Source organism: Patella vulgata, chromosome 4 (genome assembly GCF_932274485.2).
Source record: "Patella vulgata chromosome 4, xgPatVulg1.2, whole genome shotgun sequence".
In the NCBI taxonomy this organism is placed as follows: domain Eukaryota; kingdom Metazoa; phylum Mollusca; class Gastropoda; family Patellidae; genus Patella; species Patella vulgata.
The window spans coordinates 12,206,685-12,230,718 of NC_065882.2; the positions used below are offsets into that span (position 1 = coordinate 12,206,685).

General features: G+C 35.5%; 1 protein-coding gene across 3 annotated transcripts in view; it reads left to right on the forward strand.

The window, feature by feature from the left end:
* Positions 1-24,034, forward strand: part of LOC126819508 (serine/threonine-protein kinase Sgk1) — a 104,066-nt gene that overhangs the window by 19,325 nt on the left and 60,707 nt on the right. Inside the window, exon 1 of one of the 3 annotated variants that reach the window (XM_050547622.2) lies at positions 13,531-13,646. The exons of the other annotated variants lie outside the window; for them this stretch is intronic. The gene's annotated coding sequence lies outside the window, so the exon portion shown is untranslated. Of the gene's footprint in view, positions 1-13,530; positions 13,647-24,034 lie in introns of those variants that run through there. 3 annotated transcript variants of the gene reach the window in all.

Below are 24,034 nucleotides of genomic sequence, written 5' to 3' on the forward strand. Positions count from 1 at the left end.
TTTAATTAAATTGTCCCCTATTTAGAATTCTATACACACCACTGCTCGGCAAAATGTCAAATTGCTCCTTGTAATCAATTCAGGTAGTTAATGATGCCTACCATATAGTTTTCTTTTAAGAATGACACAAGCAAATTTCACTTCAGTCTGATGAGTACATGGATCATTATGTTTTGTCGCAAGAGACTACTACTGTGTTAGGGAAAAAATCATACAAGTTGATCTGCACCGTTGAAAATCATTGGGGTAGCAATTGCTTCCTATCTTGTGACTCAGGTTACAACTTTTACAATGCAAACTAAAACTGATTGTATATTTGAATCTGCTTGACAAGGATAGCTGTCTTGTTGATTGGAAGGGATGGAAAATCAAGGTCCCGTGTATACATTTGTGTGCACGTAAAAGAACCCATGACAGTTGGAATTGGTTACACATGTAAGAGTAGGCCACAGTGCCGCTGCCTGGACAGAATTCCCCTGATAGCGCACTGCATTGCATATGCCCGTCTTTATTAGCCTAGTCGGGGCAGACATGTAGGATGTTAAACCCCATTTCATTTCTGTTTGAATCAATTCGACCATAATATTCACAAACAAAATATTTTTATTTGTAACACGATTTGTAGACATACAAACCACCGCCTCACGTGTCGCAGACGTAAATATGTCATGTCAAATATAATTGCAAGCAACCATTGTTATACATTTGCTAAATTTAGAATTCTCAATGAAGAAATTAGAATTGATTGAAAATAAAGTGGTGGTTGTATTATGTAAACATCGGCTTCGATCAATACGACTGTGTAAGTTGATTTTCTTGGGAACAGAGTCTATAACATACATACATATACAGCTAATTTAAAGGGCCATAATCTCGATTATATTTTGGAGAATAAAACTGCTGTTTTACAGGGCCGTAACTAGCTCAGAGCAACGAGGGGGGCGGGAAGTGTTCTCAGGGGTGCTGTAAAATTGACGGACAATGTATGCGCTCCTCCCCCCTAGTTACGGGCCAGCTGTGTTAAAAGCCCTTAAAGTCCTCTACCATAGGGCCGAGCAACTAACTCAATATACGTTTTCAAACCTTATAAACCTTTCAGTCTTTATCTGGAAATGGAGACAAGTGTCCCAAAGCTGTATTATACGGTGTCTGGATAAAACAAGACTTTTATTTTATAAAAATAACGTGTAGGTGAGATTTACCTGTCGTTATCAAGTACAGCGTGTGGGTCATGCACTGTATAGACCTTTAAAGGATGGTAATAGATTAGCAGGTCACCCAACGGAAAAATTGACCTAAAATATTTTAAAATTACGTGTCCGGAAAAGCGGCTTTGACATTCACGTCCAAACAAATATTTTGAACTGAAATTTTGAGACAAGGTAAATACACCATTCCTCTATATTTTGACATTTAATTTTAATACCTACCCAGACTTAAAGTAATGGATCCCATATTTGATTAAGAAAACCAAATTAAAATACCAACACTAGATAAATCTCACGACTTGGATTCTATCAGATTTGAAATAGGGCAATTAATTCTGTTCGCCCAAAACAAAATGGCAGTGGGTGTAATACATGTACCTAGCAAGCAACATAGATCTATGAAATTTTAACTCAACATATCTTTGTAAATACTGAATGGAACTCAAGCCTGGAAATAAGGCACCTGTCACAGACAATGTCAGGCACAGATTCAGACTTTGTCAGGCACAAAACCTCTGGTGTCTGTCATTTTGTCCGGCACTGATTTGTCTTTTTTATTGACATTTATAATACATGTCCGGCACTAAGTTGAAAATGTCAGGTACTATTTCATTAGTGTCTGACATTTTGTCAGGTGCATCTAAAATCGTTATTTCCAGTACTGATGGAACTAAATATTCCTTTCAGAGATTCGCCTTTCACATTATTTCTATTATGCTAAGATGAAAATGAAATGGGCTGGGTTCATTGTGTATATGGCATCTCATTTTTCTGTCCCATCTGAATGACTATACGTTGTCCCTTGCCAGGCCCTCTGTTCTGCACCAGAGACAAGGAACTTTGGCAACACCGGAATCGCACGTGGGACCTCCAGGTTATGCTAGGTTCCCACTGTCGTGCGATGCGTTACAATAGTATTGTCCTTCTTGCTTCCATGATCAGGTACGTTTCGATACAATTAACACAATTGCTACGACTGACCTCAATATATCATAAGTTCTGATAGGATAACCCTGACTACTCCAGGATTAAGACCACAATTTCAATCGTAGCGTGAATTGTGATAGTTGGAACCTAGCATAAGCGAGACAACCTCTTACTCACTGAGCCACTGTGGCTCCTTTTGTGCTAAGATAACACAATGAAACTTTAACATCCAAACTGACAATTATTTGCATCATTACACCACAATTATAATGTTATAGCCGTATGTTTGACTGTGGGAATTAGACGTGAAAAGTTAACGGACAATTAATATGTATCTGGATTCACCCTACATCCACTGGTTATTGTAAAAAACGTTATGATAAGATGTTTCTAGATCCCTTGAGATCTGTGGTTATTGTAGTTATAGGGTTAATAAAGACAGACATATGCCATGATAATAATAATTGTTGCAGTTATATCACACCAAGTCTGCTCTGTTCATGTGAGAACTGTCATAAGTCCGGAAACTTTTCTTGAAAAGATGTGTCTTCAATCAAATTTTTGAAATTCTTTACGTTTTTGGCTGATTTAATGAAATGGGGGTTTAACCCTTCCTGAGTTAACCATAGAGGGCTATGCAAATATTAAGCAAAAAATTTGCAAGCTGTGGAAAACCAAGCATACCTTGAATATGAATGCGACCACAACTGTAATATTGCAGATGTATATCCATTATATATGACTTATAATTTTTTTATGGTTGCCATGGTTACCAGTGGATTTAAAAATGGATGCCATATTGTTATAAATGAAATATTGGGTATTTTCCTTGCCATTAAGACGGTCAGGAATGAAACTATATGGATTATTAGCATGATAGATATCTCTTTTGTAAGAATAATATAGGTTTCGGGGGCAAAGTCACTAAATTGTGATAATAATGAGGGTTTCTAAAATCCTGTAGTCAATAAAATGAAAAACAAGCAGTATTGATCAACATTCCTGCTGTAGATAACACAAATATACCAATCATCAGTAACAAATTTTTATTAACAAAAAAATAAATATTTGAAAAATAGCAATAATACATGTATATACCAAAATATTCACATTAGGGTTGTCATGGTAACTGATTTGACTAAATGACATAGGTCGATATTGGCAGAAATCTACATGTTGTTGTGGTGGGTGGGTGCGCGACTGTACAAAAGCAGAAGAACAATTTCATCTGGAGAAGTCTTCTTCTTTTGTGTCTTTACTTTGACAAACATTTGAATTTTCATCAGAAGAAGACTCCCCACTCACTACCCGAATCCAAAATAGACATATCGGAATTTAAGACGTAATCCACGACTAAAATCAACCGAAGTCTTTTTACTGTGAAGGACACCTTTCCTCAGCTGTTCTGACAATTGTTATATGTTTCGTCAATAGAGGAACCCTCTTTGTAATAGAAACTTGTGTTATAGACCATCTAAGGTTAAAACCATGTGCTTGTGCAACAGAGAAAACCAGGTTGTATAAACTTCCTGGCTATTGTCGGGAGCCGTTCTGACAGGTCCTTGAATATTTTGTATTTGGTCTCATCCAAATGATATGGCCGGCTTATTATTATTAACCAAGATGTCCAGGGTTCAGTTCCTGTGTTGGTAGAGATAGACTAGTTTTCCCCTTGTATGTGGTGCAGGACAAGGGAACTGGCTTGTAGGTGGAGCAGGACAGGGGAACTGGCTTGTAGGTGGAGCAGGACAGGGGAACTGGCTTGTAAGTGGTGCAGGACATGGGAACTGGCTTGTAAGTGGTGCAGGACATGGGAACTGGCTTGTAAGTGGTGCAGGACAGGGGAACTGGCTTGTAAGTGGTGCAGAACATGGGAACTGGCTTATAGGTGGAGTTGGACAGGGGAACTGGCTTATAGGTGGAGTTGGACAGGGGAACTGGCTTGTAAGAGGTGAAGGACATGGGAACTGGCTTGTTAGGTGGTGCAGGACAGGGGAACTGGCTTGTTAGGTGGTGCAGGACATGGGAACTGGCTTGTGTGTGGTGCAGGACATGGGAACTGGCTTGTAGGTGGAGTTGGACAGGGGAATTAGCTTGGACAAGTGCCTAGTTGTTAGGATGAGACCAAACACCAATGTCCTGTGTACATTTGGTGTGCACTCGGGATAGTTAGAATTAGCTGAAAACTCAGTAAAATAGTGTGATTGGCCAGTGGACTATCGGTATGCAAAATGCATGTGATGAACAGTGTTAACGATGTAGTAGCCGGACATTATCAGGGAGATAGTATGCGCGTCAATTAAATATATCTAGAATAATAGCCGAGAGAGACATGTTATATTTACCAATCAAGTCAATATGACAGCCATAAAACTTTTTAAAGGTTTTAAAAAGTTTAGTTCGCAAGTATCCCTGTAGTTGAAGCTTAGATGACAAATGCCTCGATCTACTTAAAAAATCAGAATAAAATGAACAAGCTCTCGCGTAATGAATTAGTTGAGACACAAACACTCCATAAGCTGGTGATATTGGAATGTTACTACTAATAAATGGAAAGTTAACAATTGGAAAGTCAAAGTCATCACGTTTATCGTACAATTTAACACTAAGTTTATGGCAATTGTCAAAATCGAGACGCAAATCCAAGTAGGAAGCGTAATTGTCACCCTAAGTATTGTTTTTAATTTCGAGCTCATCAGGATATATGAATTCTACATAATCACTAAATTTTGGATTATTCAGCATGGCGTATACCAATCATAGTAATATGCCGTACTCCATATCATTTGCATTTGCATTTATAAGTTATGAAATGCACATCATGACCATGACCTTGGTAAATGCACATCATGACCATCACCTTGATAAATGTTAAATAGAAATTAAATTATGTAGAATTAAGACGTAAAATTGGATATTCATGACAAGACTATATAGCAATGACAAAGAGCAACAATAATTTGTTATTCCAGAAATTAGCCTTAATATGTAGTGTTCATAATCAGACTTCATAGCTGTGGCGTAGAGCAACATTAAATTGTCATTCCAGAAATCAGATATAAGTAAACTACCAGGGTAATTTTATTTCATTTCTCCCAGGGGCTTGCAGAGATGCGAAATTTAGCTTAATTCTCATGTCTGATTGATATTGTGGTGGCTTATATTGAATTTCATAAACCAGAAATTCATAGGCTATATGTCAACTACTCATAAAGCCTTCGATCTGAAATAAATGCCTGGGGTTTATAGAAAGTTCAGAAAATCAATATTTACGATAAATCATGAAAAAGTTTAATCCCAGCTTGAGAATTGTGTTTGTCTGCATCCAACAGAAGACAAATGGTCTTAAGATAATTAAGTGATTTGTTGAGGTTCTTCGGGTGTTGCAGGTTGTCAATATGTGGATGTTTACTCTGTAAAATTTGAAATCGGGAAGCTTTTACCATTTGATTTATATCCTTGGTTAGAAGATTTGACCAACACAAGATGTGGCTGAAAGGTAAACTTCCATATTGACAGTCGTTACTCCTGCATATGACCCTCATAGCACACTGTATGGCGTATGCCCGTCTTCATTAGCCCAGGTTAGGAGCAGAACAGTAGGACGTTAAACTCCATTTCATTTCATTTCATTTCCTGCATATGAAGCTATGTTTCAATCAACTGGCAGCACCAGGAGTTTCATGAACTCCTCATAAAGTGAAATAAATTTGATATACCATATAAAAAGATGCATGTATTGACTTAAGGAGAATTCAATAAAACTACTAATTTGAACTTGACAAAAAGTAGGTTAAACAAACATTATGCAAGAGCTAAATCTGCCTGTTTCAGGTCTTTCTTTAGGCCTGAAATGTTATCTAAATTATTAATTAGACATCAATTAACCTATCCAGACCATAATCAACTCTCGATGTCATCACTAGCCCACATTGTTTATTGGAATAGGTTCCGATTTGCTGTTTGACTTCCATTCCTGATTTAATCATGATAATTGAGGCTAGGCCGAAAATTCAATCGCTAAAATCTTGGTTCAGACTGGATCAATTTGACTGAAATTTTGAGCAAATTGCCATTACATTATCTAGTTTTTAACTATTATAGTGAGAACTGCCAGCTCTTGATCTAATCTCCCATAATGTATCTTTAAATTACCTTTAAGAACATGTATCGATATTATTGATGGATGGATCAATTTAATCTTACAAGTTACTACATCTTGCTTTTCTGCTTTTCTTAAACACCACAGATCACCTTTGCTGATATTTCGATTATAAAAAGTAGGCTGAGTCGTTTAAGAGTTTATGCCAAAATACTCTCAAGTTCATATTTAATGATTTCTTAAAATTTTCGATTATAAAAAATCTGATTGGTGTCCTTGAAGTGTTATAATACATTATAGTCCAATATCAACATCTTTACTTTTCTGACGCTTCTTCTAGGGACCGACACTCCTCAAAAAAAAAAAAAAAAATCTCTGCCAATTCATGTGTGTTTCTTGGAACATTTTTGATATGATGTCACAATTAAAATATTAAGTACAGGGGAACCTGCACCACAAGACAAATTTACAAACAAGACACAGAAATCACAAACAAACGTTCATATCAGATCAAGTCAATGGATCTGGGGGCTATCCTTCAGCGTCTTACATAATCCCCCTTTTAACATATATTTAAAAATTGGGATAGGCATCTGATGAAACTGATCAGATTCTTTGAAAAAAAAATTTTTTTTAAAGTAAACAAAATAAAAAAAATTAACAGCCCGAAGTAAAAGCCTGGGCTATGCTATGTCCCAGAGGTCATGGGTTCAAAGTTCAAAGCTGGCTATGCTATGTCCCAGAGGTCATGGGTTCAAAGTTCAAAGCTTCGGTCATATCATATAATTATGACATAAAAATTCCATGAGTGTTTGTTTTATATTTTGGTTCAAATATTTTTGATTAATAAATATCTTGTTTAGGATTCCTGGAGTCCTGATAAATAAAATATTTTGTGACGAACTAACAATCAATAATAATTATCAGTAAATAAAACATTCCATTTAAAATGAAATGGAGTTTAACGTCCCATGAAGACAGGCATACACCATACAGTGTGCTATGAGGTAAATTTTGCTCGGGCAGCGGCACTATGGCCTACTCTTACATCAAATCCCAACTGCCAAGGGATCTTTTGAATGTACGCCAATGTGTACACTAGACCTCAGTTTTTTGTCCCATTCGAATGACTAGTCAGCTGTCCTTGCCAGACCCTCTATCCTACACAACTGACAAGCGGAAACGATGCCGGAAAACCCTATTGAACTTTCTCGGCTAATGCAGGGATCAAACATGCCACTGCCAGGCTAGCGAGCCAGCGTCTTACCTACTTAGCCACCGTGGCTCCCCATTTAAAATGACATGTTCTTTCCATTCTTTTCGTTCCACATATGAGACGAAAGACCAAGGTACCATGTACACCTTTGAGTTCACATCAAAGAACCCTTGACAGTTGGAATTCATTATTGCTGTCCGAGCAAAATTCCTCTCATAGTACACAGTGTGGAATATGCCAGTCTCCATTAGCTATTACACGCAAGCGAATTATTGAAATAAAATTGAACCATATGTTAGTCCCGATATTACCTAGCTTGTGTTGAGTGGATGTTAAACCTCATTTCTTTCTCTCTCTCTCATTTTTTGGAGTTGAATCCTGGATTTCTGAAATGGGTTGGGGAAAGAGCTACATGTATTGAATTGATTTCTGAAAGTGGGTGGGGTGAGGCATTTGAAGGCAATTACATTGATATTAGATTTGAAATGAATCTCTCTCTCTCTCCCTCTCATAAGGCCTGTCATTGAGTCAACTGGCGTGGTTTCAAATCCTCGGTTTAACGTGACATGGAGTAGGGTCGCCAGTCCAACTACGTGGGTTTTCTCCGGGTCCTCCAGTTTCCTTCCACTGCTAAAGGCCCCTACACGCAAGCGAATTATTGAAATAAAATTAAAACCGTATGTTAGTCTCAAAATGACCAAGTTTGTGTTTAGTTGACATAAAACCTCATTTTTCTCTCTCATTTTCTGGAGTTGAATCCTGGATTTCTGAAATGGGTTGGGGAAAGAGCTATTGAATTGATTTCTGAAAGTGGGTGGGGTGAGGCATTTGAGGGCAATTGCATTGATATTAGATTCAAAATGAATCTCTCTCTCTCTCTCTCTCTCTCTCTCACTTGAAATTGTACATGATTTTTACTTTAATAACTTATCTCTTTATACTAAACATTCTTCCTGTCGATATTTAAATCACCCAGTTTGTACCATGACATCAACATTATATATTACCTACCTATATAGATATATATCAATATTTACATGGTTTATCTACCATACTGTAGACAAGGTATGTCAATAAATAATACTGTCATAGAATATAGTTAGATTTTACTTCAAACTCAACATGATATACTGCTCTGTCCGAATATCAAGTTATGTCACATGCCTATACGAATACCATTATTAGCAAACAAACAAAATCATCTAAAAACAGAAAAACCCGGTTTATGGCGCCCTATGACTCGACAAAACTATCGCAAACCAGTAAAACCGGCTAGCTCATCTTACATACGCTCAACAAAAACTATGACATAAAACAAAACTATCGGAAACCAGGAAAAACTCAAAATGATTTATTTTTCCCAGTTGCAATGTTCTGTATTCCCAACGAGTATGAATACTATTATTTAGGAAACAAACAAGGTTTTAGAAACCAGTAACAACTGCAGGCTTATGTCACCCTGCATCACAACATAATTATCAGAACGAGTAAAAACTCATATCTGATATTACTCCAGTTACAATATCATGTTTTATATTTCACGCTTGAATACAGTGTAGGGATCAAAGAAAATAATCTGAAACATTAAAAGCAAACAAAACTATGGGAACCCAGTAAACACTATATACTTATATAGCGTACGTCACAACAAAAGTACAGAAAACAAACCAGTTGCAGAGTTACGTTACAATTATTAGGAAACCAACAAATTGGTTTAAAAACAGTAGATGAATGAAAACTGCAGCACTAACCGTCAAAGTAACTTCAGCCATGGTGTATTTGCAATTTCATATGACATGTAAATCTCATGTTGCCCAAGTTTTTCCGACTGATTATAGAGAGAGAGAGAAATGGGGTTTAACGTCCACTCGACACAAACTAGGTCATTTCGGGACTAACATATGGTTTAATTTTATTTCAATAATTCGCTTGCAGGGGTCTTTAGCAGTGGGAGGAAACTGGAGGACCCGGAGAAAACCCACGAAGTTGGACAGACGACCCTACTCCTTGCCACGTGACATACAACTGGGGATTCGAAACCACGCCAGTCGACTCAATGACAGACTTTATGATACAGCGCGCGCACGCTAACCATTCAGCCATCCAACCCCCCGACTGATTATAGATTTCTGTGTTCCTAAAACTACTTTTTACTGGTATGGGCAGCCTATATAGATAGTATAGATCAACAAATAATTGTGGAAATTTGCATTTTATTTTTGTATAATTAGTTTTGAAATGTCATATTCTGGTTTTGTTCAAATTTTGTAAACACTGGTATGCATGTAAAAGATCCCTTGGCAGTTGAAATTTAAAGAGGATTTTGAGAAAATGCAGCTGTCTGTGCAAAATTTCCCTCATAGCTCACTTCATGTGTGTTTGTGTTCATTAGCAAGTTGGAGCAGAAAAGTAAGGAAGGAAATGAAATTAAAAAATGGAATTTTGCCTGGACAGTGGCACTACATATATACTCTTATATCGAATTCCAACTGTCACAGCTTCTTTTATGTAAATGCAAACGTGTTCACGGTACCTCGACCTGCACGACCGATCGTCAGTACCTTTTTTTTCTTGTAAAAATACCTTGTGAATATATTACCGGTAGTCACTGATTCACTACGACCCCCCCCACCCCAGAAAAGTAGGATGTTAAACCCCATTTCATTTTGTTTGACAAAGAAAGTCTATATTATTGTTTTAATAGTGGAACGAGAAAGTTGATGTCCAATATGTAAATAGATCCATGTCTGACGCAAAACTGTGACATTATGAAGATCCAGCTTTATATGTTTCCCCGGTACTCCAATGTATACAGGAGGAGATGTAGGCTAACGAGAAATTGATTTTTTTCCATTGAATTCATCATTATAATCATGAAAGAATAGAAAATAATTATTAATCTGACTACTTGTCTATGTCCTTAGGATAAGACAACTTGACAACTGTCTCCATCATAATGAATAGATTGACCTTTCCTTCTGATAATATCCACAAGTCATCATAGGAATTTGACACAGATTCGGTTTTTGGTTTGAGTATGGTTTCTTGTTCAATACACACTAGAGAGAATGGAGTTAAAAACTTCATATACAGAGTTAACAACGTGACAAGGAGTAGGGTCGTCTGTCCAACCTTGTGGGTTTTCTCCGGGTCCTCCAGTTTCCTCCCACTGCTAAATACCCCTACGCACAAGCGAATTATGTGACCTCGACTGTCCACAAATTGAACCATATGTTAGTCCCGAAATGACATAGTTTGTTTCGAGTGGACGATACTCAGCACGTCTAGGTTTTAGGTAAAGCCGGATTAAGCCTTCATGCCGGAGTTCTTCCAAACTTGAAAAGTGGTACGATTTTGATTCCATGCTTGCACATGACCAGGAGTAGGGTCACCTCGCCTGTCCGCAAATTGAACCATATGTTAGTCGTGAAATGACATAGTTTGTTTCGAGTGGATGTTAATCACCATCTCTAGGTGATAGGTAAAGCCGGATTAACTCCCACTGCACCTGAGTTCTTTCAAACTTGAAAAGAGCGCCAACCTATATGCTACCAAAGGTACCGATTTAGAGCTGAGTTTACTGCAATACAGATCTGGGTTTTACTCAAGGACACCAGGATTTAATGCACGAATCGAAGATAGAACATGCAACTGTCTGTGATAAATCTCCTTGTTTTGACACTAACATGCAGTATTAATGAAATAATGACTCTACTTTTGCAATATAGGAAATGAATCTTGCCCCGAACAGCAGCATTTCTACTTAAACATGGGTACATAACATCTTTTCGTCCCGTTTAAATGGCTATATAAGGTGCACTTTCTTTATTAATTGTTAGCCATGGATTCTCTTGCAGAAAAATTGTCAAGCTTTCCTCTTGACCCTATTTCATTTCCATAAAAATTTTGGAGGGTTGGATGGCTGAATGAATAACATGTGCGCGCCGTATCATAAGGTCTGTCATTGAGTCAACTGGCATGGTTTTGATTCCCCGGTAGTGTCGCCTGTCCAACTCGTGGGTTTTGTCTGGGTCCTCCGGTTTTCTCCCACTGCTAAAGACTCGTGCACACAAGCAAATTATTGAAATAAAATTGAACCATGTGTTAATCTTGAAAGGACCTAGTTGGTGTCGAGAGGAAGTTAAACCCTATCTCTCTCTCTCTCTCTCTCTCTCTCTCTCTCATAAATATCCTAGTCCAGAGGTCGCAGGTTTGTTCTCGGTGTTGGCCGAAAAAGCTCATCGGGGTGTTCCAGCGTGGTTTCCCCTTGTCAGGTCCTATGTACACATTTGGAATTTGATATAAGAGTAGGCCATATAGTGCCGCTGTTCAGGCAAAATTCCCCTCATAGCACACTACATGGCGTATGCCCATCCTCATTAGCCCAGTCGGAGCAGAACAATAAGACATTAAACTTCTTTTTATTTTATTTCATAAACGTAAAATTAGGGTGTTTATTAGTATTTTTTAATACTAATTATTTTTACAATATGTTAATGAAAATTACTGAATAAGTTATTGCATTGGGGGTATTTTTGTTTATAGTTTTTTTGTTTTATTTGTTTGAATATCAAGTTTTAATATTTTTTTTACTCTAAGTATGGTAATGTAAAATGAAACTTGGAATTAATAACATAAACTATATATTATCAGTCAGATAGGTGTAAGGTATATTGTCGTAGCTACTACCTCAACTTGACATAACATAAAATATAGGTTTATCTTCACAAGATCTCGCTTCTTTTTGATATTGGCATGTATCGGATGGAAACTTCATGGATTATCGCAACTGATTGTACGAAAATCATTTTTTTAGCTTGTGGACACTCTACAGGTCACAATTTTTATCCGAAATGAAACTCGAAATATATGTTTATAACCCAAAGTTCTTGGTTCCTTTCGGACCGCAACTTCCTGGATTATGACCCCTGAGTTTGAATTTCGTAAATATCGGACTGAAATTGCCCGACAAAAGGTTTTGGACACGCTAGAGGCCACAATTTTTATCTGATTTTGATGAAACTTAAAACGTATGTTTTTATCTCAAAGATTTCGATTCCTTTTGATATTTGCACATATCGGACCATAATTTCCTGGATTATGTCCCCTGATTGTGCACAAATCGATTTTTTTTTTAGCAGTGTTTTCTGTCCATTTCTTAAAAAGTGTGGGCATATCTTGCATGGCAACCGCTTGTTACAATTAACGATTGAATTTTTTGTACGAACAGTATTGTAATGATTAAAATAATAGAATATAGTCATCAATATTTTCGTAAGTTTTTTTTGTTTTTTTTGTTTTTTTTACTATAAGTATGGTAATGTATTATAAAATAAAGCATGTAATTATCCAAAGTTACGAGTATATATAGGGGAGATTTTTTTTTTTATTTGAATATAAATATGATTTTTTTTTTCACTATAAGTATGCGTATAATGTATAAAATGAAGCATGTAATTATCCAAACTTAAGAGGAGTACCGGTATATCGGTATATAGTGTATATTTTCATAGATTTTCTTTTATTTAAATATAAATATGATTTTTTTTTTTTCTATAAGTGTGGTAATGTATAAAATGAAGCATGTAATTATCCAAAGTTAAGAGTATATATAGTGTATATTTTCGTAGAATTTTTTTTTTATTTAAAAATAAATATGATTTTTTTTTTTACTATAAGTATGGTAATGTATAAATTGAAGCATGTAATTATCCAAACTTAAGAGGAGTATATATAGTGTATGTTTTCATATATTTGTATTTTTATTTAAAAATAAATATGATTTTTTTTTACTATAAGTATGGTAATGTATAAAATGAAGCATGTAATTATCCAAAGTTTAAGAGGAGTATATATTATTATAGTGTATAGATCATTTAAATGTCAGTCAGATAGGTGTATATTTTACCTCAACGTGACATAAATGTAAAATATAGCTGTGTAGTGTAGCTATATGTTGGATGAAATAGCAGTAACATATAATTTTATGTAAGTAGTACCTGTATATTATATTTAAACATTTAGTAAGTGCAAGGGGACCACATATCAGTGAATAACAAATAATAACATGTCAGTCAGATAGAGTAATACTATCGTAATTAACTAGCTAGCTATATACCTCAACTTGACATAAAGGTAAAATACAGCGTGTCTTATAGATAGGTTGGATGAAATAGCAGTAACAATTTTTAATGTAAGTACGTGAATAGTATACTTAAACATTAGTAAACGCAGGAGGACGATACTGCAGAGAATAGCAAGCAGAATATAGCAGTATGTAAAAATATATATTTCTATGTTTCATGAAATAGTTTAAATTTAATGTAAGTACCTGAAAAGTATTTTAAACATTTAGTAAGTGCACTGGAGGACCACACCACAGAGAATAATAAGCAAAATGAACTGGAAACACATAGTGTATAAAGTAAGGAAAAGAAACAAGAAACACATATGCTAGTGGTAGACAAACATGGACATATTGTTAATTAGCCATTAGATGTAATAAGGTTATTTTCCCACCAAACTCTTTTCCTGTATTTCGATGTTTTTTCGGTCACCATGACAATATTGCACACTTGATTGATAGGTATAGATATAACATGTCTGCTCTTCTAACAAATATGATTTGTCCAATGTATTCGTAAAATTTCAGTTTTTTTCTCCCCCGGAGAACTGGCTCCATATGCTTGGTAATCCGGTTGTTCTTGTTCTTCTTTCTTCAAAAACAGAATCATGGAAAGTCACAGTTTCTAGTCATTAGAATGGTATAAAAAACCAATGTGCACATAAAAGATCCCTTGGGTTTAACACAAATTGAATTTTAGTTGTTTGATTCCATTTGGGAGAGGTGGAGGAAGAAATTTAAAACCAGAAAGTAGTTAGTTTCACCTCTCAAATTCGTTCCATTCCTGTTTTCAAAGCTTTTTGTTCCAAATATTTAATTTTCAAATTATTAAACAAAATATGAGCAGCTACATACATATCAAGACTTCAAACAACTCAAAATAAAATTGATTTAGCCTAATTTATATTTGTGAAAAAAACCCAACAACAACATTGTAAATGATAATTATAAACAATATAATACGCCTACCCTTCTATTGTAATGATAATGGTAAAATAATAATTGTAAACAATATGATACCCATCTATTGTAATGATAATGGTAAAAAGATAATTGTAAACAATTATAATACCCTTCTATTTTATTTTTAGACACATGTCAGTCTCATATATATATTTTGACAAAAAAAATTCAATCGTTCACTCATTCATTGAATGTTTATTTACACAAATACACATATTTAGTATTTCTCATATATATTGACCAAATTATTTATTTATTCATACACTCACTCATTCATTGAATGTTTATTCACACAAACATATATAGGATGTCCATTCATTCAGAATTCTTTCTTTCTTATCAGTGAACGTACGTCATCTTAATCATTGAATGTTGAAAGTTAAATATGTCCTCTTAGATCAGTAAACAAACTCTACCACCACACCCTTCTAGCAATAATATTGATAGAGTTCCTGTGATAACCACATGACTAGACACAGGACATCGTTATTACACTGTTGACGTCCTTTAAAGGGTTTGTAGATATTTCTTAATATAATAACCAATTGATATTAATGGTTTAACAGTGAGGGTGTGTGGATGGCTGAATGGTTTGCGCGTGCACGCTGTATCATAAGGTCTGTCATTGAGTCAACTGGCGTGGTTTCGATTCCCGGGTTGTAGGGTCGCCTGTCCAACCTTGTGGGTTTCCTACAACTATTAAAGAACCCTACACGCAAGTGAAATATTGGAATAAAATTGAACCATTTTAGTCCCGAAATGACCTGGTATGTGTTGAGTGGAGTTTAAACCTTTTCTGGAGTTGAATCCTGGATTTCCGAAATGGGGCTGGAAAGAGCTATGAATTGATTAATATTAAAGGTTTGGGAGTGGGGGGGAGAAACATTTTCTGGAGTTGAATGTTTAGGTATGCTATCTAGAACAACTAAAGCTACTTCTTGTATGGGCTTACACTTTATATACCACCTGATACCACTTCATGTACTTTGTATCTAGCAATTGTTGTAGTTCTATTTAACAACATTTTAGGATTTTTCTTTTCAACCTTCCTTTTGATTGTTTGGCTAGTCAAAATTGCCATTGATTTTACACAGAGTTATTACCCCTTTCAGTGAAACGGTGTAAACATTCTTTAAGTGAGAATGGGGTAAGAATTTGTCAATTTATAGCTCCTGGTAGTACATTTCTTTAGTTTTTTTGATGTTGGCATTGCTTCTTTAAATGGACAACATCCTGTAACGATCTTGCTACAGTCCTTCATAAAGCTGTTAGGAGCAGAACAGTAGGACGTTAAAATAGTTTCATAAAGCTGCTTGTCAGCATATTTTAATTTCCTGGCAACCCTATCTTTGTATCCTCGCATATACAGAATGAATAAGATATTTCCATAGGGAAGAATAACATATGTTCGATTTACATAGAATTTAATCTCCTTCGAGGTCAAGATCACGGTTAAATCAATATTTTGTATGTATTTAAATCTTCTGAGACGTAAACTTGACCGTATTATCGTCTCCTTGTTTGTATAATTCAGAAAACTATTAAACTCCATAATTGGTGTTTCGCAAATTAATCCTTCATATTATGACCCTGCAGTGTATTGTATATGTTATAATTTAAATCTAGAATATTTCAGACAATACTTTAAAAATTTTAAAAGTGAAAGCCTTTCATTTAAATTCTGTATTCATTTAAGCTTTCGGGACAATAAATATTCTATAACTTCAAAACTTTAATTGTGTAGCATGTGCTATTCATAGGTGACTAGCCAAGGATGAAATGTTATGTAATGCTATAATGGCATGTTAATTTATTATAATCCCTTATTGTTTATAAAACGTTTATAAAAAGAACATACCAATCCTATGATTAATCTATTAAATGTTTTATTTATACCATTGTTTTATTTCTTATGATATTGTAAATTATTACATCAATTATTGTTTATGTCAACACGTACTTGATCTCACCAAGTGATTAGAAATAATTCCATATAAATATGTGATTGTACTTGATACGTTAGTTTTTTAGGTCAATCCGACTTGTAGCATTATAGGTACTAGTCGGTTATCCACGGTCCTCTAAGTGTATGTAGATAATTATTATAAGTTTCCAGTATGATTTAGGACAGATCAATCAATCTGATTTATTTTTTTTAGACTTAACACAAAGTCATTTTATAATTTTGAGGTTTAGGTGAGCATTGATCATATTTCTTGTTACCTATACAAGTCATGTATGCGATCCCGGCTATGCACTTGCCTTTGTGGCCCCCAAATTCACCAGATTGGACTGACATGTTGGGTGTATATCATAAATCTTGTTACCTATGCAAGTCATGGATCGAATCCTGGGTATGTACATGCCCTGGTGGACTCCAAATTCACCAGAGTGGGCTGACATATAGGTGTAGATCATAATTCCTGTTACCTATATATAAAAGGCATGGATTTGATCCATGTAAATGCCCATGTGGCCGCTAATTCTCATGAGTGGTCTGCCATGTATAGATCATAATTTTTGTTACCTATGCAAGTCATGGGTCTGATCCGAGGTTTCTAATGCCTTTGTGTCTGCAAATTCTCCAGAGTGGACTGTACATCATAATTCCTGTTACCTATGCAAGTCATGGGTTTGATCCCGGGTTGCCATTGTAGCCCCAAATTCTCCTTCATTGCATGAAAGTAACGTAATTAAATCACCTGTAGATGTACGTCAGTGTCTAGAATACTGTTTAAACACTTAATGGAAGACATAGATAACTAGTCTATGTAATCAAGAAAGGGAGAGAGTGACGTAAATCACTAGAATAAACCTGACTTGTTTTTCATAAGTTAGATACATACATATATTAGTCCAGACCAATTTAATTCTCTGTTACTCGAGGCCTTGATAAATAAATAGATGTTTCCTTTAAAGGAGCTAAATCGCTAATATTTGGGACCAAGAAATTGACCCAAATAGGACGCAACGCATATATAATAATGTAATCTGATTGTATATAAACTAATTTACATTCAATTGTTTCCGTTTTGACTCTAATTTCAAATCAGTTATGTCCAGCGAAATAAGGCATGTGTCTCAACCCTATAGCAATTTCTAGCGTCTGGTTATTCAAGTCTATTCAGCAGGCTCTCCAGTTGAATATGTCTAGCCTTGTTCTTTCTGGTCACTTGTTGCAAATGACGCTAAAACGCACTATGGTACACGATTCGTGTACCAATGGTAAAATGTTTATTTTGTCTTAAATATTAGATATCAGAAGCCTGCCTTTTCCTGGTAAGATCACAACATCAATGTTGATTTGAATTGACAAATAATTCGCATTTTCAACGTGTAAGATTTTGGATGATATTGAGTTAGAGACTTAGCTACTTTAAAAGTTCAAAACTTAAAAATTTGTAACGAAAGATTTGAAACAGTGCAGCAAATGTAATACAATATCATTTGGGGTCTAAATTTTAATATTGTATTTTGAATTCATATTTTATTTGTAACTCATTTTGGACATATATTAAGTGACAGATTAATTGTAAGATTTAATCTATATCAGGTGTGGGGTGTTGACATAGTATTATGTAAGATGTAATGGATTGTACAAACAGGTATACTCGGAGTGTCTATATGATATAAGATTTAGGCTTAACACGTATTGACACCTTTTGTCTTGAGCTAAGATGTGTGAATCTTAATAATTACTTTTCATTGTTCTGATTACTAATGCTATTAACTATGGCGTGCCTAGCTGACGCGACAGAATATAAAAAGCCTAGTTTAGAATCAGGTTTAAGCCGACCGAGGCAGACATGGGGAGAGACCTGTAGAGACCTATAGGGAATTCGGCCCGGACCTCGGGAGAGGGCCTGCCCTCGACCCCCGAGAAGTTAGGTCCTGTGAGGCCTAGGGGGTGCACAAAGTAGTTTTTGTTTTTAAAAAGTCTTTTTGATTTTCTCTTCTTCAGGGGGCGTGGTTCCCCCTTGTCAGTGATGCAGGACGAAGGGCCTAACAAGGACACCTGTCTAGTCGTTCGGATGGGACAAAAAACTGAGATCCCGTGTACACATTGGCGTGCACATAAAAGATCCCTTGACAGATGGAATTCGATATAAGAGTAGGCTGTAGTGCACCTACCCAGGCAAAATTTCCTAAACCCCATTTCATTTCATTTCTTCTTCATGGCCTTTAAAAATGAATACCCATTTAAAATCACGTGAAAGATGTTTTGATTAAAATTTCTAAATTTAGAACTAAATAAGGAATTTGAACTGTACAACTAAGCACTTTCTGTGCTTAAATAAGTCTTTTTCCCAATAAAATGAGAAGAAATTTTTGTACATAACAGAAAATCAATTTGAACTGGCCTTATTCCAATCTACAGGTAGACAAACATGTGTGTTGTGAGTGATAGACAATGAAATAAAATGAAATAGGGTTTAACAGCCAATGTTATACTTTTCTACACTGACCTGTCTAATGAAGACAAACTGAAATACTTAATTCATGTTGAGAGATAATTTTGTTTTTATGTGAATTATATTGATATTTGATGTGTCCAGCTGTGAAATAGTGAATAATATTAACTCGTACTTACAGGTAAAAAAAATCTAAATTATTTTTCCGTGTGTATGTTTTTGCAGTTGCGATTACTAATACATAATATTTATATGCCATATTTCTAAAGCAATGGTTATGAACCTATATTCTGTGTGAATATTTCAGTAGTCACTCTCTATTTATACATACGGTAATTGGGTCTAGTGATGCCATATTCCTAAAGCAATGGTTATGAACCTATATTCTGTGTGAATATTTCAGTTGTCACTCTCTACCTATACATAACTGGGTCTAGTAATGCCATATTCCTGAAACATGGTTATTATCATCTCATTAACCATTGCTAGATCAGTAATTTATATTGTTTCTTTCTATTTGTGTAACAAGTGCACTGTTGAACTATTATAATTATTCTTGAAGCAATGGTTATGAACCTTATTTTGTGTATATATTTCAGTTGTGACTACTTTATATATATATATATATTTGGGTCTAGTAAAGCCATATTCCTAAAGCAATGCTTATGAGCATAATAAGCTCATTAACCACTGCTAGATCAGTAATTTATGTTGTTTGTTTCTATCGGTGTAACAAGTTCGCTTGCTAAAGTCTGAAACAAATATTTTCTTCTGTCTATGTAGGCACGGTGGGTGGGGAGGGGTTGTACACAGTGGCTACCAATGGATATTTATTTATCAAGGGTGGGGGGGGGCATGGCCGAATGGTTCGCACGTGCGCGCTGTATCATACGACCTGTCATTGAGTCAACTGGTGTGGTTTTGAATCCTCGGTTGTACGTGACAAGGAGTAGGGTTGCCTGTCCAACCTCGTGGGTTTCTCCGGGTTCTCTGGATTCCTCCAACTGCTAAATACTCCTAGGGGCAAGCGAATTATTGAAATAAAAATAAACCATGTTAGTCCCAAAATGACATAGTTTGTGTCGGGTGGACGTTAAACTCTCTCTCTCTCCCCCTCTCTCTCTCTCTCTCTCTCTCTCTCTATTTATCAAGATCAAGAAGAACAAATAATTAAATTTTTAAGGCCTTATGCCCGATAAGATGTTGGGATAAAAAGTTCAGTAGGACTGAATGTTCATTGAGGAGCCCAGATTAGTATTGAAGGTTACTCATGTATGTAACCTCTCTACTTTTTGTGATAAAGGTTCACTGAACTGAATAATGCAGCACTTACCTTAAACAGTGGTGGGGGTTTGGACAGCCGAATGATTAGCTCAGGCGTGCTGTATCATAAGGTCTATGATTGAGTCAACTGGCATGGTTTTGATTCCCCTTTTGTATGTGACAACGAGTAGGGTCGCCTGTCCAACCTCATGGGTTTTCTCTGGGTTCTCCGGTTTCCTCCCACTGCTAAAGACCCCTACGCGCAAGTAAATTATTGAAATAAAATTAACCATATGTTATTGTTAGCCCTGAAATGACCTGCTTTGTGTTGAGTGGACGTTAAACCCCATTTCTCTCTCTTTCTCTCTCTCTCTCTCTCTCTTAAACTGTGGTATATGAACCTTTTTATGGGAGGATAATAGACAGATTTAGCTCTTACATAATGTATCTTTAGGTGTTAATTCATTCATTCGTTCTTATCTGACTCTTTATCTTGTTGTTTTTTTAAATTCTAACACATGTTAACAGTTTAAACTTTGTGTACTGACAGCCAAAAATATATAATCTAGTTTTATTTATACAATTTCTCTTTTTATCCGACCTGGCGTGGGTTTGATTCCCCTGTTGTACGTGACAAGGAATAGGGTCGCCTGTGCAACCTCGTGGGTTTTCTGCGAGTCCACTGGTTTCTCCCACTGCCAAAGACCCCTATGTGCAAACGAATTATTGAAATAAAATTGAACCATATGTTAGTCCTGAAAGGACCTAGTTTGTGTCGAGTGAGTTTCCTCCCACTGCCGAAGACTCCTACATGCAAGCGAATTATTGAAATAAAAGTGAACCATATGTTATTCCCGAAAGGACCTAGTTTGTGTCGAGTGGACATTAAACCCCATTTCCCTCGCTTTTTTTATCTGACCATCATATTCTATAATAGAAAAACGGTTTCTACTTGCTCTCAATAATTTAAAATTCATGTTAAAACTCGTTTCTCACTCCCTACAACAATGTCAAATTTCCCTCTCCTGAAAATAAATCCCTGTGGCACATAAACTTCCCTCTCCTAACAATAATGTAAAACTTCCCACTCCTTACAAAAATGTAAAACTTCCCTCTCCTTACAATAATGTAAAACTTCCCACTCCTTACAAAAATGTAAAACTTCCCTCTCCTTACAATAATGTAAAACTTCCCACTCCTTACAAAAATGTAAAACTTCCCTCTCCTTACAATAATGTAAAACTTCCCACTCCTTACAAAAATGTAAAACTTCCCTCTCCTTACAATAATGTAAAACTTCCCACTCCTTACAAAAATGTAAAACTTCCCTCTCCTTACAATAATGTAAAACTTCCTTCTCCTTAAAATTGTTTAAAACTTCCCACTCCTTACAAGTAAAATTTCCAACTCCTATAATGTAAAACTTCCCACTCCTTAAAATATCAAACTTCGCTCTCCTTACAATAATTCAGCTTCAGGTGGATAATTAATAAAGTTCTTTCATCTTACAATAAATTAAAACTTCACCCTCTTTACAAAATAATTATGTGGCTAATAAACATCCCTACTCCTTACAATAAATTCATGTGGCTAATAAACTTCCCTACTCCTTACAATGAATTCATGTGGCCAATAAACTTCCCTCTCCTTACAGTAAATTTGTGTGGTTAATAAACTTCACTACTCCTTACAATAAATTCATGTGGCTGATAAACTTCCCTACTCCTTACAATGAATTCATGTGACTAATAAACTTCCCTGCTCCTTACCTCCTTACAATAATTTCATGTGACTAATAAACTTCCCTACTCCTTACAATAATTTCATGTGACTAATAAACTTCCCTACTCCTTACAAAGAATTCATATGGCTAATAAACTTCCCTACTCCTTACAATAAATTCATGTGTCTAAAAAACTGCTCTACTCCTTACAATAAATTCATGTGGCTAATAAACTTCACTACTCCTTACAATAAATTCATGTGGCTGATAAAATTCCCTACTTCTTACAATGAATTCATGTGGCTAATAAACTTCCCTACTCCTTATAATGAATTCATGTGACTAATAAACTTCCCTACTCCTTACAATAAATTCATGTGGGTAATAAACTTCCCTGCTCCTTACAACAAATTCATGTGGCTGATAAACTTCCCTGCTCCTTACCATGAATTCGTGTGACTAATAAACTTCCCTCTCATTACAGTAAATTCATGTGGCTAATAAACTTCCCACTCCTTACAATAAATTCATGTGGCTAATAAACTTCCCTGTTCCTTACCATAATTTCATGTGACTAAAAACAAAATCTCTTCTTACAATAGTTCAAATTCACGTGGCTAATAAACTTCTCTCGTCTTACAATAATTGAAATTCACGTGGCAAATAAAGTTTCATTTACCTTTGTACTGTGGTGTTATGGATATTTCGTAATCTAGTTTTGACGTTATCAATAACATAATACAGCAACCAAACGTGATTAATTATCGACAACAGATAAATATGATCTGGGTCTGTTTTTAATATCTCAGCTGTCTTCTAGTTTCAAGATATAAAGCCGGTGTCTGATATGCACATCAGGATCATATATTACTCATTTCGCTGGATGCAAAAATCCAATGACAGTGGTATCGGATTTAAAGGACTATTGATGTCAGATGATTTTTGTATATATATATTTGATGTGGTTGGATTATGATTCATCTCATGATGGGAGGTGCGCAAGCTACAGCTGTAAGTTGAAGATTTAATATAATGGAGGATTAGCTACATTGATCAGAAAGACTCCATTAAAATCTCATTGTAACGTTTTATTGCAATAGGAATCCATTGAAAACTACAGTATTGCATTTCTTATAGGAATATCAGTCCAAAAATGGATCAATTCCGTTCAGTATCAATAAAAATATATTGAATTGAAATTTAGTCGATTTATGCTGCTTGCTATGTAATAAGCCTGGTGCCATTTTGTTGTTCGTGGGCATAATGGGCATGTTCTAAATCCAATTTAGATTTAATCCAAAATGGGAGATTATCTAGCAATGGTATTTTGATTTGTTTTCTGAAACATACATTATGCTAGAGCTAAATCTGCATATTGCTGGTCTTACTTTAGGCCTGAAATGTTATCAAAATTATTTATTAGACATCAACTTATCCAGACCATAATCAACTCTTGATGCCATCGTTAGCCTGTGACATTTAGTGGAATTCAATACATTTTGTGATGGATAAAAAATGGATAATTAAGAGTTATCCTGACAAAATGTCAGGCACTAATAGAATAGTACCTGACATTTTCAACATAGTGCCGGACATGTATTATTAATATCAATAAAAAAGACAAATGTCACAGACAATGTCAGGCACAGATTCAGGCTTTGTCAGTCACAAAACAGATAGTGCTTGTCATTTTGTGCGGCACTGATTTGTCTTTTTTATTGATATTAATAATACATGTCCGGCACTAAGTAGAAAATGTCAGGTACTATTTCATTAGTGCCTGACATTTTGTCAGGTACATCTAAAACCGTTATTTCCTTGCCTGCCGTTCGTGTGGATAGTCTGTTATATTTCACCAACTTGTTATTGCAGGCCGGGGGAAGAGGGTATTCATGAAATATAGAAATTAATAGATGCAGCCTTTTCATTGGTTAAAAGTTAAAATCCTAGTATAAATTTAAGTCCTTATTGGCAAATGAAAAGTCTACATTAAGTTTATTGTGGATAAGGCCCCACTGACAGCACAGTAGGTGCAAATAGTTGCGCTCCCCATCCCCATTCATTCATTTGATTTCATAGTGTTAATATGTGGTGCA